This window comes from Hipposideros armiger, unplaced genomic scaffold, assembly GCF_001890085.2.
Source record: "Hipposideros armiger isolate ML-2016 unplaced genomic scaffold, ASM189008v1 scaffold_157, whole genome shotgun sequence".
In the NCBI taxonomy this organism is placed as follows: domain Eukaryota; kingdom Metazoa; phylum Chordata; class Mammalia; order Chiroptera; family Hipposideridae; genus Hipposideros; species Hipposideros armiger.
Genome location: NW_017731507.1, coordinates 2,519,796 through 2,532,364, shown reverse-complemented (window position 1 = coordinate 2,532,364; position 12,569 = coordinate 2,519,796). Strand labels below are relative to the sequence as shown.

General features: G+C 52.8%; 1 long non-coding RNA gene across 1 annotated transcript in view; it reads right to left on the bottom strand.

The window, feature by feature from the left end:
• The window catches only part of LOC109387433 (uncharacterized), a 34,847-nt gene extending 25,778 nt beyond the window's left edge, over positions 1 to 9,069 (bottom strand). Inside the window, exon 1 of the long non-coding RNA XR_002125000.1 lies at positions 8,925 to 9,069. This is a non-coding gene — a long non-coding RNA (uncharacterized LOC109387433). The remainder of the gene's footprint in view (positions 1 to 8,924) is intronic.
• Between the last annotated feature and the right edge of the window lie 3,500 nt (positions 9,070 to 12,569).

Genomic DNA, 12,569 nt, shown 5'->3' with positions numbered 1-12,569 from the left:
TATGTTCATGCCATCCTGTGTGGTTATTTTCAGTCTCCTGAGCTTGTCAGGTTTAACATGTGGCCCCTTTTCCATCCACAAAGGTGACATGGGAACATGGAGGGCACTCAGCCCAGACTGAAGTCCAGATAGGGAAGCCAGGGATGGCTTCCAGGGGAGAGGAGGCAAGTTCAGTGATTAAAAAGAAGGGAAAGGATGCGTGTACCCAGCTGGGAGAGTCCCTAGAATTACCTACTTTTTAAGAATGCCTCTTGTACCCACATTCGGAGAAGGCTGCCTAGAACCTTCTCAAAGCCCGGAGGCGAGGAGCTGGGGGATGGAGCCCTGGTCCCCACCCACCTCTTTAAGCCAAGCTGCACAAGTTTAAGGAAGGAAAACCTATCGAATGAAAGATGAACTCCTGCACAGGGCATTCCAGACTGCTAAGGACTCTCACTTCCTCCGACCTGTTGGAGGTACACCTCAGAGGCTGAAAAATCCTACAGAAGGAGCCCAGGAGGGCAGAGGGGGCAGAGGGCAGGGGCAGGCCTGCAGCAAAACATGAGGTGGGAAAGTCAAAGTCTGGGTCAAACACATAGCTGTTTGTGGACCCAACTTTTGGAATCTGTTCCCTTCTGTAGCGCCAAATCTGGCACCCCAGGATTTCCCCCAAGAGGACCAGGTCTCTTCTCACAGGACGCCCACCCTGGAGCACTGGGTTCCACATGCACCCCGAGTCCTCCACCCGTTCTGCACACCCTCCTTCACAAGCCTGAGCTGGTCCAGCAGGAAGCCATCCAGAGACTGCCATCCAGCCTGTCCCTGTCTTCAAATGTAAAGAGAAAGGACAAACAGGAGGGGAGGCGGAGAACCAGAGACCAGGAAGCAGATAGGGCAGCCTGAAATGAATCCAGGAGACCAAGTCCATGCTTCAAAGAAAGGTCCTTGAAAGGCAACACTGCAGAGAAAGACCCAGCGTGGCTCACCTAGGACAGGACACCACTCACTGGATAAGCAAGTCACCTGCGCAAGCCTCGGCTTTCTGACCTGAGAAATGGAAGAATGCCTCCGACCTCAACTGAATAAGGTGCACTGAAATCGCCAGCACTTGAGCTAGAAGATAACAGCAAATGACAGATCAAGCACCTCATTGTCAGACCCCGGGTTCGTGGAAGTGGCTCAGAAGGTATGTGACACGTGGCCACTCCTTTCCTTTGTCCTCTTCCTTCATTCTGGAGCAGATGTCTTCAACTCTGGCTGCCTTCAGCATTCTCTGACCCCAACCCAGTCCAGAGATTTTGAAATAATGCAGATTCCAGGCCCACGCCTGACCTAGGGAATCAGAGTATCAGGAGACCAGACCTAGAAACCTGCGTCTCAGACAAGATTCCCTGGACATTTTTATGCAATCTGCATAAGCTTAGCTTTTTGGAAGAACCTCGAGAAGCCAGACACGAGTCTAGCATTCACAGGCATTTTCACTGGCCTGGGTAAGTTCTTAGGATAAAGGTCCTTGACACTGATTGCCGAGGAGATGCTTTGAGAATGTCCTTTGTGAAAATGATTAACAGCAAACGCCTACGTGCTGTACCCACACTGTTCTCAACTCTTTAACATGGGTGAACTCAATTCATACGACGCGTCCTGATGAGACAGGGTACGTTGTTCTCATTTTATAGGAGGGGAAACTGAAGCACTGAGTTCCTGACTCCCCGTCTCCACTTCTCAGTCTAGCAGTCCTCCAGTCCCCCCAACATGCTGTTCTGGGGAAGAACAAAGGCTTTGAAATCGGAGCTCAGAGCCTGGCTGTCTTGCTTTTAGCCATGTGGCTACAGGCAACTCTCCTAAGTTCTGGCCTCCAGCTTCCTCATCCATTCACAGGAGCCAGTGCAGCCCAGGCAGAGCTCTTGCTGCATGGATGAAAGGGGTGTGGGGGCCCCCGCAGCTGATCAGGAGAGCAGTCCTGCCCCTCCCCTGCCCCCTCCCGGCTAGAGTCTTAGATGCTGAGTCACCACTCTGGCTTCTTCCTTTCTGAAGCACAGGGAACTTGAGTCATGCCTTGGATGCGATTTTCTAGAGCTGGGTCCCACCACAGAGGCGCAACTTCACGCCATCAGAAAAACACAATGAAATCTTTCTTCCGCCATCCACGCTGTGGGATGGGGAACTCAGGCCAGGTTTCCAAGCACCCTGGGTCAGGGTGGGGCGGGGGCGGTGCTGTTCCGATTTCCAGTCCAACCTGGAGGGGGCAGCCTAAATCCAGCCAACCACCATTCGGCGGGGCTCAGGCCCTTTCTCACTGGACTGATTCACTAATCGCTTAATACCTGATTCACACTCAAAATAAGTAAATAAAAAAATCACGCACATTCTGTCTAGAAAGTTTCTTCACCGGAAACTCAGTCAAGGTCCAATTTATTTTTAACCTTCTGATAGCATCATTCGCCACTTTCAGTTCCCACCAGGAGACCCCAGGAGAGGGGGGGTCTGGGGAGTGAGTTCTGGTTCTAGCTCAGTCTTGGCCAAGTTGCCCCCTGGCTCTGGGTCTCAGTTTCCATCTGTAAAATGGGAAGAAGTTGGTCCAGGAACTTGTGGGGGCTTTTAATTCCATTCCAAATGATCAAACCAACGGTCAGTAATCCTGGATTTGCAGGTTGTCCCAGGAGAACTCCCTCCCAGGAGAGGGGGGCCCTGAACAGATGTTCCAAGCTCTCCCTGGAAAACCAAATCCAACCCTATCACCAGAAACTACCTGCGTGATTACCAGGAAAGGAGCCATAGAATTCATTCGGTGCATGTATTTGAACTCCTCCCAAGGGCCAAGCCCCGGGCCAGGCGCCAGGGTGTAGGGCAAGGTCGACACAGCCTTCCTCCTGCAGCTCAATCATCCTGAAGTGGAAAGTAAGGTGGCACAAAACTAAGAAGCCACATGTCAGGGGACACCCTAGATTTCACTCCTTGTACCAGAGCAGAGTCCCTTCCGAGGTTCCCCATCACTTCCTGACCACCTCTACCTCCCCTTCTACCTCGACCTCCCACCCTGTGCCACCCCAGCACTTAGCACACAGGACTGGGTTTGTGCCTTCCCCTGCACTGTACCCCCACCCCCACTGGTGAGCCCCTTAAAGGCAGGTACTGGGGTTTGCTCTCTCTGTCCCTTGCTTATTTCAATTCACCTTTGGGAAACTCAGTCAAGACTCAGTTTCTATCCAGGGAGACTCTGGGCTGGAAGGTTTGCCTGGAAACTGGGTTTTCATAGCAAGAGCAAGGTTCGTATTTAGATATTGTGTTCCTTTGAAGTGGCTTAGGAGAAGCTTAAGTATGGCTGATGGACAGTATGAGAAGACGAAAGCCCTCTTGTGTGGGTCACTGGCTGAGTTGCCTTTGAAGCTTCAATCTTTCCCAGTAACTTATAGGAACCAAAGAAACTGAAGTGACCAGGCTATCTGTGAAGAGTTTGTCTTGGGCACAAGATAATCGGCCCTCCCCCACTGGCTGCCAGGCACCTCCCCATTCCAAGCCACAGATGGGTGCTGCCCACGACCTGCAGGGGCTNATTGTGATTGTCAGCAGCTGGCCCAGATTTTGTCCCTTCCGCAACATGCCTGGTTTCAAAGCCACATGAATGCAGCGTTCTTTCCAGCACACTGGGCTCTTTATAGAAGACAACTGAAGAGGGGGTTGGGGAGGGTATCAGCCTGTGCTGCTGCTGTTTGGCTTAGCATCTCCCCCGATACAGAAATCCCAGAATACAGCAGTCCCCAGAAGGTTCCAGAGAGCAGCCCCGGGTCCGCATTTACTGCAAAGAAAATAGCCTTGGGGTACGCCTTGGATACCCCGCCTTGCTGTGGATATGTTCTTCTGTCCTTTCTTGGCCCAAGAGATGTTGACATCAGGCTCCAAGGCAAGTTTCATGGGTTTTCTTGATGTTTTCTGGACCTCTTGAAACTCAAGGCTCTGGGGAGGGTGAGGACGTTGGCAGCCTTAACTCTCCCATGTTTTTCTTATATAATCAACCTAGTCAACAATTCGGACCTTCAAGAAAGTTCGCTAGTTTAGAGGAAGGAAAGTCCAGACTAGGGCTCTCAAACTCAGTGGAAGGATGCCAACACTGAGAAGACAGCCAGACTAGGAATTCCTGGAGGGCCCCAGTGGTTTGCACGGAGTCTGAAACCCAGTAGCATTCAAAGATCCTTCTGATGTTGAAAGAATGAGGACGGGTACGGGAGAGAAGGCAAAAGCCAGCGGCACGCATTTCCTGAGGACAAGCCTGGAGCTGAAAGGGAACATCTCTGTGTGTTCAACGGAGCCCAGAGCCAGCAAGAGGGTTAGGGGGAGGGTCTGGGGACACAATAGCAGGAAGCAGGAGGGGCCAGCAATCGTCATGGCCCACCCCCTTCTCCGCAACACCACCTGGGTCTTCCAGGAGGCTTAGTGGAGTCTCGGCAGACAGGAGATGATCATCTGAGGGGCTAAGTGGGACAGCCAGAAGCCCAAAGCAGGACACTGGTCAGATTACAGGGGTTTTCTGTGAATCTGCAGGACAAGTGGGAGCTGCCCTGGATGGTCTGGGAGATAATTTGTTGAAAGTGCACAAATGGAGCCAGTGTTAGCACAGGAAGTGGAAATAGATTCTTCCTACAAAACCCTTTGTCCCCGAGATGGGACAATTGCCACGGTGACTGGGTCCTTCCCCGAAATGGTCTTGCCGCTTCTACCCTCTGGGTGGCCTCCCAATCTCTCCTACAGAAGTTGGTCCTTTGGACCAACATTAATTGTGGGCCTACTAAGTGCCGGGACCTCAGGCCTAATGGCAGAAAGGGTGAATAGAGAGACACAGCCCAGAATGATCCAAGGAGGGTGTTGACGAAAACCATCCAACCTAAGAGAAAATTTATAAGAGTTTATTTGAGCCAAACTGACGACAAACTGCCAGGAAGCAAAGTCTCAATGGATTGAAAAAATGCTTCAGAAAATGGCCGTTTTGCAACTTATTTTATACATTAGAATCAAAGGAGGAAGGTTACATGAAATCTATTGGTTGTAGAGTAAGGGGGTGGGAGAAAGCAAAGTGCGGAAATCTCTGGGATTGGCTAAAAAAGTAAAATGGAGAGACACACACTTCTTTTACATTGGTGGGTGCAGCATATTTAATAGCATTTTACAGCACATAGAGATAGTATTTGGGGAACAAGATAACAATGAGGGATTTTGTAGTTTCCTCCTCTAGTGTGGTGGGTTGTGTCCCCTGGGGGGTCCAGAAAGAAAGATTACTCTGATATTGCAAGGGTATGTTATCTTAGATGACAGACAGGCTTAAAGTAAAGATTGACCTTTGTTAAGGAAGCTACAGNCTCCAGGTCTCCTAAATCCTCACATCAGGGATACTGGCCAGGGCACATGAGATTTTCAAGCATGGAGCAGCACAGGAGATCAAGCATGGACCTCCCACTTCTTCTGATGGCCTTGGATGAGTCTCCTAATTATTGAGGTACTGAAGCAAAGATGGCCAGTGATCCCCATCTCCCTTTTCTTCCCATGAACACAGCTGGACTACATTTCCCAGCCTCCCTTGCAACTAGAAGCCACCATGTGATCAGGTTCTGGCTAATAGCATAGGATGCTCGCCACTTCCTTGTAATACCTGCTACTCGATCCTCTAAGTTTCTCTCTCTCCTATCGTCTATCTTCCTGATGCAGAGGGGCCAGCAGGAGCCTCTGAGGCACCAGGGGATAGCAGAGCAACAGCGAGAAGGAGGCTGGGTCCCTGAATCACCACGTGGACGCTTTCCCACAGAATGCCCACTGAGTTGTGACATAAGTGATAAATACATGTATTGTGTTAAGCCACAGAGGTCTTGGGTCTTTTGTTATAGCAGTTAGTTTACTATAACTCACAATGAGCCTTTCTAAAATGGGGGCATAACACCATCACATGCAATTCCACCTCCTCAAAGTTCAGTGAAATAAAGTGATCTCTATCAAAGTAGCTAGCATGGGATCTGGTACATAATGAATACGGGGGGGGGGACGACATACAGAGGAAGAAGTAATATAAAAGAGACATGAGCGTGAAGGAGAAAAAAATGGTTTGCAGTAGCTCACATCATCCCCAGCCTCAAGGTATTAATAAGCTGTAGGAGAAAAATGTAAATCGGGCAGCCTGTCAATCAAAACTAAAGCAAGCATCCAGCTTGCAATGCTCAAGCTGACAGATTACGGGACCAGGAAGGTCTGTGAGTGCCTTGTGAATCATCATAGAAAGACTCACTTCTATTCCATGCAATGTTAAGAGTAAGCAGATCTTATTCCATTCCCATCTGTGAAAAACGGGAAACCCACATATGGTAACACTTCCCGGTAGTCTTAAGAATGCAGTCTAAACATTCATAGCAGCAATCTTCAGAATAGCCAAAACGTGCAAGCTCTCCAAATATCCATCAACTACAGAATGGATAAGCAAGACGTGGTACATCCATACAATGGAATGTCATTCAGCAAAAGAAAATGAAGTGCTGATACTGGCTACACTGTGGATGAACCTTGAAAATATCATGAAAGAAACCAGTCACCTATTGCATGATTCCATTTACATAAAGTGTCCAGAATAGGCAGATCTTTACTGACAGAAAGTAGACTAGTGTTTGCCAGGGGCTGGGGGCTATGGGAGATCAGGGTGTGTGTGGGGGGGGCTGATAGATAAGAGGATAACATTTCTTTTCAGACTAATAAAAATGTGCTAACATTGACTGCGATGATGGTTGCACAACTCTGTGAAAATACTAAAAACCATTGTACCCGTTGTTTAAAAGAAGTCACTGTCACCCAGACAGATGGTGGGGGCTCTCCCGAGTTCCCAGCAGCTCCAGGCACACAGACAACTCTGTGCCCCCATGCAGTGCATTCCAGAATCTTCCAGTCTGTGGCAAGAGTTCTTCCGAGAACAGCTCCAGGAAGTCCCAGCAAGAAAGAAACTGCCAGGCTCTCCGCCACCAGACCTTCCTACTGTGCTCTCCTGCCACCCTCGGGGGACAGGCTCACTAGTGAACCCTGGCTCCTGGGAACTTACGGTTCATGCCGACATCGTGGTATGTGAGGATGACGGGCCGGGATCCCTTGGGGGTCCCGCACAGCGTGACATGAATGGAGCCATGCAGAGTCTCGATGTCCTGCTCCTGGGGAGACACAACGGATAGAGGGGCCTGTCACGTGGGCCTGGCAGCGTTGGTGTGGCTGTAATGTAAATACTGACTGCAGACACTTCACTGTGTTTGGAGGGAGCTCTGAGGACCCTTCTCATTTGGTCACGAGAACACTGGGCTTCGGGTGGCAGATCTCTGACCCTCTACAAGAGTCAGGGAGGGAAGGGGGAGGAAAGCTTGACCAAAGGAAAGGGGCTTTAACCCACGAGAGGGCTTCGGGGTCGGGGCAGGAGGGGGACCAAAGGAGGACCCCTTTGAGGTCGATGGTTGTCAATCTGAGCAATGTGGCTCAAAAACAAAGAAAGAAATATGCCCCAAATCTCAGGCTCCGCCTCCAGAGCAGGAAAAGCGCAGTAGCTGTGTTTTTCACAAGAACCCACCACTGGCAGTGATGCCGGGGCTTCCCGGCACTCAGGCTGAGGACCGCTGAAGCAAGCTAGTCTGAAGCTGGTAACAGAGGGGCGTGCGTCTCCCTGGCCACCACTGTGTCTTCGTGAAATGGGAGCATAGTGGAACCTCATGGGGAAGTGAGTGTTTACCGGGTGATGGTGGTGGGTAAACAGGGCACAGAATGGAGGAAACCTTGGCTCCCTGTTAGTACCAGTACCCACCTCCAGTACAGGGGCCCTCCTGGGACACCTGCTTTATCACCCCAACAAAATGAGCCCCCCTGACCACAGACCACCCCCGTCTCCCTGACCCCCACCTCCAATCTCCCCCTCAGGGCCCGGCACTTTGTTGCTGCCTATATAAGCACTGGAAAAACCCAGACCATGGAGCAAGGGCCCGGCCCCCAGTGGGGGCCGCCAGTCATCTGCTGGGCCCAGCCCTGGCCCTGAAGCCGCTACAGGAACAATGGTCCATTGTGGGGGCCACATTCTCTATTGTCTCCCCAGCTGACCCACATGGCACCCTCTAAAAATAGGCCAGGCCAGGCGGTGTCCCCACCAGCCTGGGACATCAGGGTTCAAATCCACGCGCCACCTTTCCCCAACCGCTCTGAGCCCCTGGGTCCACACCTCTAAGCCAGGAGCGAGGCACCTCAGCCCAGGTTCCTGCGTGCAGGAGATCACCTTGTGGAAAGCAGATCCTCAGTACAGGTGGCGGAGGGTTCTAATGAGGTGCCTCGGCACCACCTTGGTGGCAGGTATGGGACACCCAGCCCCGGCTGGCGTCAAGGGTATCACTGCCAGCATCCCTGGTGTGGGATGGGTAACAGATGCTAACTCATCTCTTTGGAGGCCCTTACAATGATGCAGCTGTGGAACCAGAACTAAACCTGTTCAAACAGGCAGGGGCGGCCGCTATTTACAGCTCTGCCCTCAGGCCCTGGCACAGCTGCCTGCCCACAGCAGGTGCTCGGGGTCTGTTGGGTAACGACAGTCCACATTTCACATATTAGGACGACCGAGGCCAAGAGAGGGTAAGTAACCTTCCCAAGGTCACACGGCTGGAACAGCACANGTTGGGAGCGCGACCCAGGTGTTACCCAGCCGGCTCGCCACCCCTCCCCAGCTTCGGGAAAGACGAGCGGGGACCTGTATCTTTTCCTCCTCTTCCTTAATCGAGACCCCCTACTCCAGCGGCGCCCGCGCCCCCAAGCCCTGCTCGCGCTCGCGCCACGGGGTCGCCGCGCACTTGCAGCTCCGAGGGGCCACAAAGCGCGGTCCAGGAGAGCTGCCGCAGCACCCACGGGCGACCAATATCCACTCCCGCCCCACAAGAAGAGGGCGTGGTCCTTACCCAAGGTAGAGAGAGAAAGGCCAACAGGAGCCGAAGCGAGGCTGGCGGTGCCAGGCGGGAACCAAGGAGAGCCGCGAGGACGCGCGTGCGTTCACCCGCCGGAGAGCAGAGCCAGGCGAGGTTTGTTTATGCCCGGGAGGAGGGAGACTTTATAGGCGCCGCGACCCCGCCCCCGCGGCTCGCCCCGCCCCGCCCCTCCCAGGCCCCGTGGGCTGCGGGGACACACCCCTTGCCCGCGCCCTCCTCCGCCGCGCTCCTCCCGCTCCAGCTGGCGCGCCTGGCTCAGCTCAGGCAGCGCACGGCCGGCGCCCGCCTGAGCCGCCGCCTGTTGCGCAAGCCCTGTTAGGGGTGCGGCGGGGAGGGACCTCGGGGCTCCGGCTGCGGTTTGACTCTGCGGGCCCCTCCCTCGCCCGGTAGGCCAGAGCCTCGGCGTGTGCAGCGTGCGTGTGTGCACGGGGGATGCGTGTGTGTGTGCGTGTGCACGTGCGCCCTCATGCGTGTGTGTATGGACTTCCGTGTGTCCCTGTGTGACCGAGTGTCTCCCACCTCCGTCTCAGAGTGTCTTCTTCCGAGTGTCATCGCGCCATGAGCTGATATCCCTTTTGGGTGACTCCTGCACTGCTTCCAGGTCTTAACTCCCGAACCCCATTTAGCTGCCTCCTGCCCCCCCCCCGCCCCAGGCGACCAGCACCCTGCGATTCTCACTCCATGCCCCCTAATTGTTGCATCAGCTCTCCGCTGAAACCCAGGATCCCATTTAAATTGTCCATCGTGCTCACCTCATCCCGATGCCCAGGTGCTCCCCTTCCCCTCCACCTCCCTACCTCTAAACCCACCCGCCCTTCTCCGTCCGCCAGTCCGGTGTCACTGTCTCTTGCTCCCCTCCCCCCACTCCCAGGAGCCTGACTTGGGAATATTCTCACTCTTTCCTCTTCTGGTTCCCAGAACTTGTACCGAGCAGGACCCTTTCACCCTTAGCTGTCCTGTGCTGTCTTGCTTTTGCTTAATGACTGCCTTTGTGCTCTTAACCCGCAAAGCATATTGGAATCCCCAGCGGAACTTTGTTTAAAAAGGTGCGCGCCAGGGCCCCCTCAAAGGCCACTTTAATCGGAACCTCAAGGAGTGCAGACCAGGCATTAGGGTGTTTTAAAAACATCTCAGGTGGTCCTAATGTGCAGCCCTGATGCGAACCACTGCACTGAAGAAACATCATTGTCAGTGTCCCCAGACCCCCTCCCCAGCCTTGTATTTGCAGGCTTAGGTGCCCCTCCTCCAACCTCTCTCTTCTGACTGATTGTGAACCTTTTCATGCTTTGCTCAAACCAGGGAACCTGGCTCTCCTTTGTGCATCCCATTTGCCCCTTTAGGCCCTGATGTTTGCTTATTCTGTCATTCCACAAATATTTATTGAGCGGCTGCTTCGAGCCAGGTTCTATGCTCAGCCACTGGGGAAAGGACTAAAACGGCAAAGTCCACTCCTCAGGGGCATAGCCTGGGAGCCCTAAGTCTCAATTTCCCCATCCAATGGAGAATGGTAAGGTGAGCTCATTCACTCCGTAACTGGATGGAACACCTACTATGTGCAGGCATCATGCTAGACATGCGGATACCGTAAGGACCAAAAGTGTTCTCCACAGCCGCTCTGTTCTCTGTTGTCTGAAGACCCTCCCAGATCCAGCAATCTGTATGACAAATTTCTTTTATCGGACTCACATACACCCATTTCCCTCACTTCTGCTGTTTTGGCTTCCAACAAATATTTATTGAACACCTGTGGTTTGCCACCTGCCAAAGATTCAGAGGGTCAAGTTCAAAGCATGGAGGAGGCTGCTTGCTCCTTCAGTAACAAATGCAAACCCTCATGTGGGGGCAGGAGAGGGGCATTTTGCTTGGCAAGGTCATTTCCTGCACCGTGTAGGATGACTTTGGGGCAGAGGGCACAGGGCAACCAAGACCTGCAGCCAGAGGCCCCAAAGTGGCCCGGTGGGAGGCTAACTGCTTAGGAACCCCGAATTTCCAGAAGGCGATGAAGAGAGAATAAATTAGGGGGCAGGGAGGAAAGATGCCAGAGGCATAGAGGAGAGGAAAGAAGAACTGGTATGGTGGAGAATTTTCTGAGAGTAGCGACGTTCTAAAACCAGGGTTAAAAGAGATCTTTGCAGAGTCTAAGTCAGCTTGGAAAAGTTCTGAGAAAGGTGCCGTTGGATCCCACACTCCCTCTATCACAGGTCCAGCACAGCTATCAATGTTGCAATGGATTGTTTTTTCCACTGAGCCTCGGATGCAGCCTTTTTCATGTGTTTACCTGAGGTGGCCACACTCTAGGAAAGACTACCTTTGGTGCAGCCCTGGGTGCACACACAGGTAGAGGATGCTCAATCTATGGAGTGGCCCCACAGCACCAGGTCCCCCCAGGCCAGGCCAGCTGAGGCAGCAGAAGCCCTTGGAACCAAATGCAAGCACAATTGCACTGAGCTTTTAAAATTATTTCTTTCTTGCTGGTCAGCAATAGAATTAGATTGCTTTGTAAATGCACACGAGCCGCAAATCCATCACAGGATGAGACTGGATTTTCCAGACTTAATGTCCCCTGGAAATTTCTATTTCGCAACCTTAAATTTTATCATAGGCAATTTGAACAGAAAGGGCCATAGGGATTATCTATTCCCAACCCTCCTGGGAATGTGAGGGTACTCGGGGTTGAGAGAGACCCAAGAGGCAGCTGGAGTTCAAGGGGGAAGAACACCTGATTTCAGAAGTAGGAGCTGTGCTGCTTTGCGCAGTTATCATGCCTCCCTGTGCATCAATCTCCTCCACACGCACATGGAGGAAACAGGTGAGAGGAGCCATCAGGATAGTTCAACCACAATTTATGAGTCCACTACCGCAGTCTCATATTCTTCTTCCTCCTGTTAAAATGAGAAAGCGTCCCTGAAAAGCCAGCATCTCCCAGCTCCAGGTCTGGGCTCCCTGTCAATCCCCGTACCCCTCCCTCCCTTCTGGATCACTCTAATCAAAAAGTACATATCGGGCCGGCCGAGTGGCGCGGTGGTTAAGAGCTGGCTTGGGACGCCAGAGGGCCCCGGTTCGGATCCCACATATGAGGGCCAGTGACACTGCCCTCTACAGCTGAGATGCTGAACAACAGNAGAGAGAGAGAGAGAGAGAGAGAGAGAGAGAGAGAAAGAGAGAAAGAAAGAGCAAGCGAGCGGACATGCTTTGGATGAAGGGAGGGAAAGGGCCTGACACCCACTCCCCAGCACCCCTCCTCTCCTCCTCCCCACCGTCTGCCTCCCCCACTCCCCCATGCTGCATGACCCGTCCTCAGAGACCATCTGAGTTCACCAAGTGGGGTTAGAAACAGCGATTTATTTGGAGGTTACTTCCTGTATATACTAGGCTCCCATGTGCCCAGCACTGAGCAAAGTGTCAAAGTGCCAGTAACAGTTTTGTTGACGAGGCCCTACTATATGACAAGTTGGGAACACGGCCATGAACAAACAGGCCCAGTCCTGCCCCATGGAGTTCACAGCCTCGTGGGGCAGGTGCCACCCCTGAGTTCCCCAGCACCCACTCACCCATCAGGCCCGCGGTAACTGTCCTGTCTCCCCAGGAGGCCATGCTGTCCTGCAGGGCAAGGTGGAC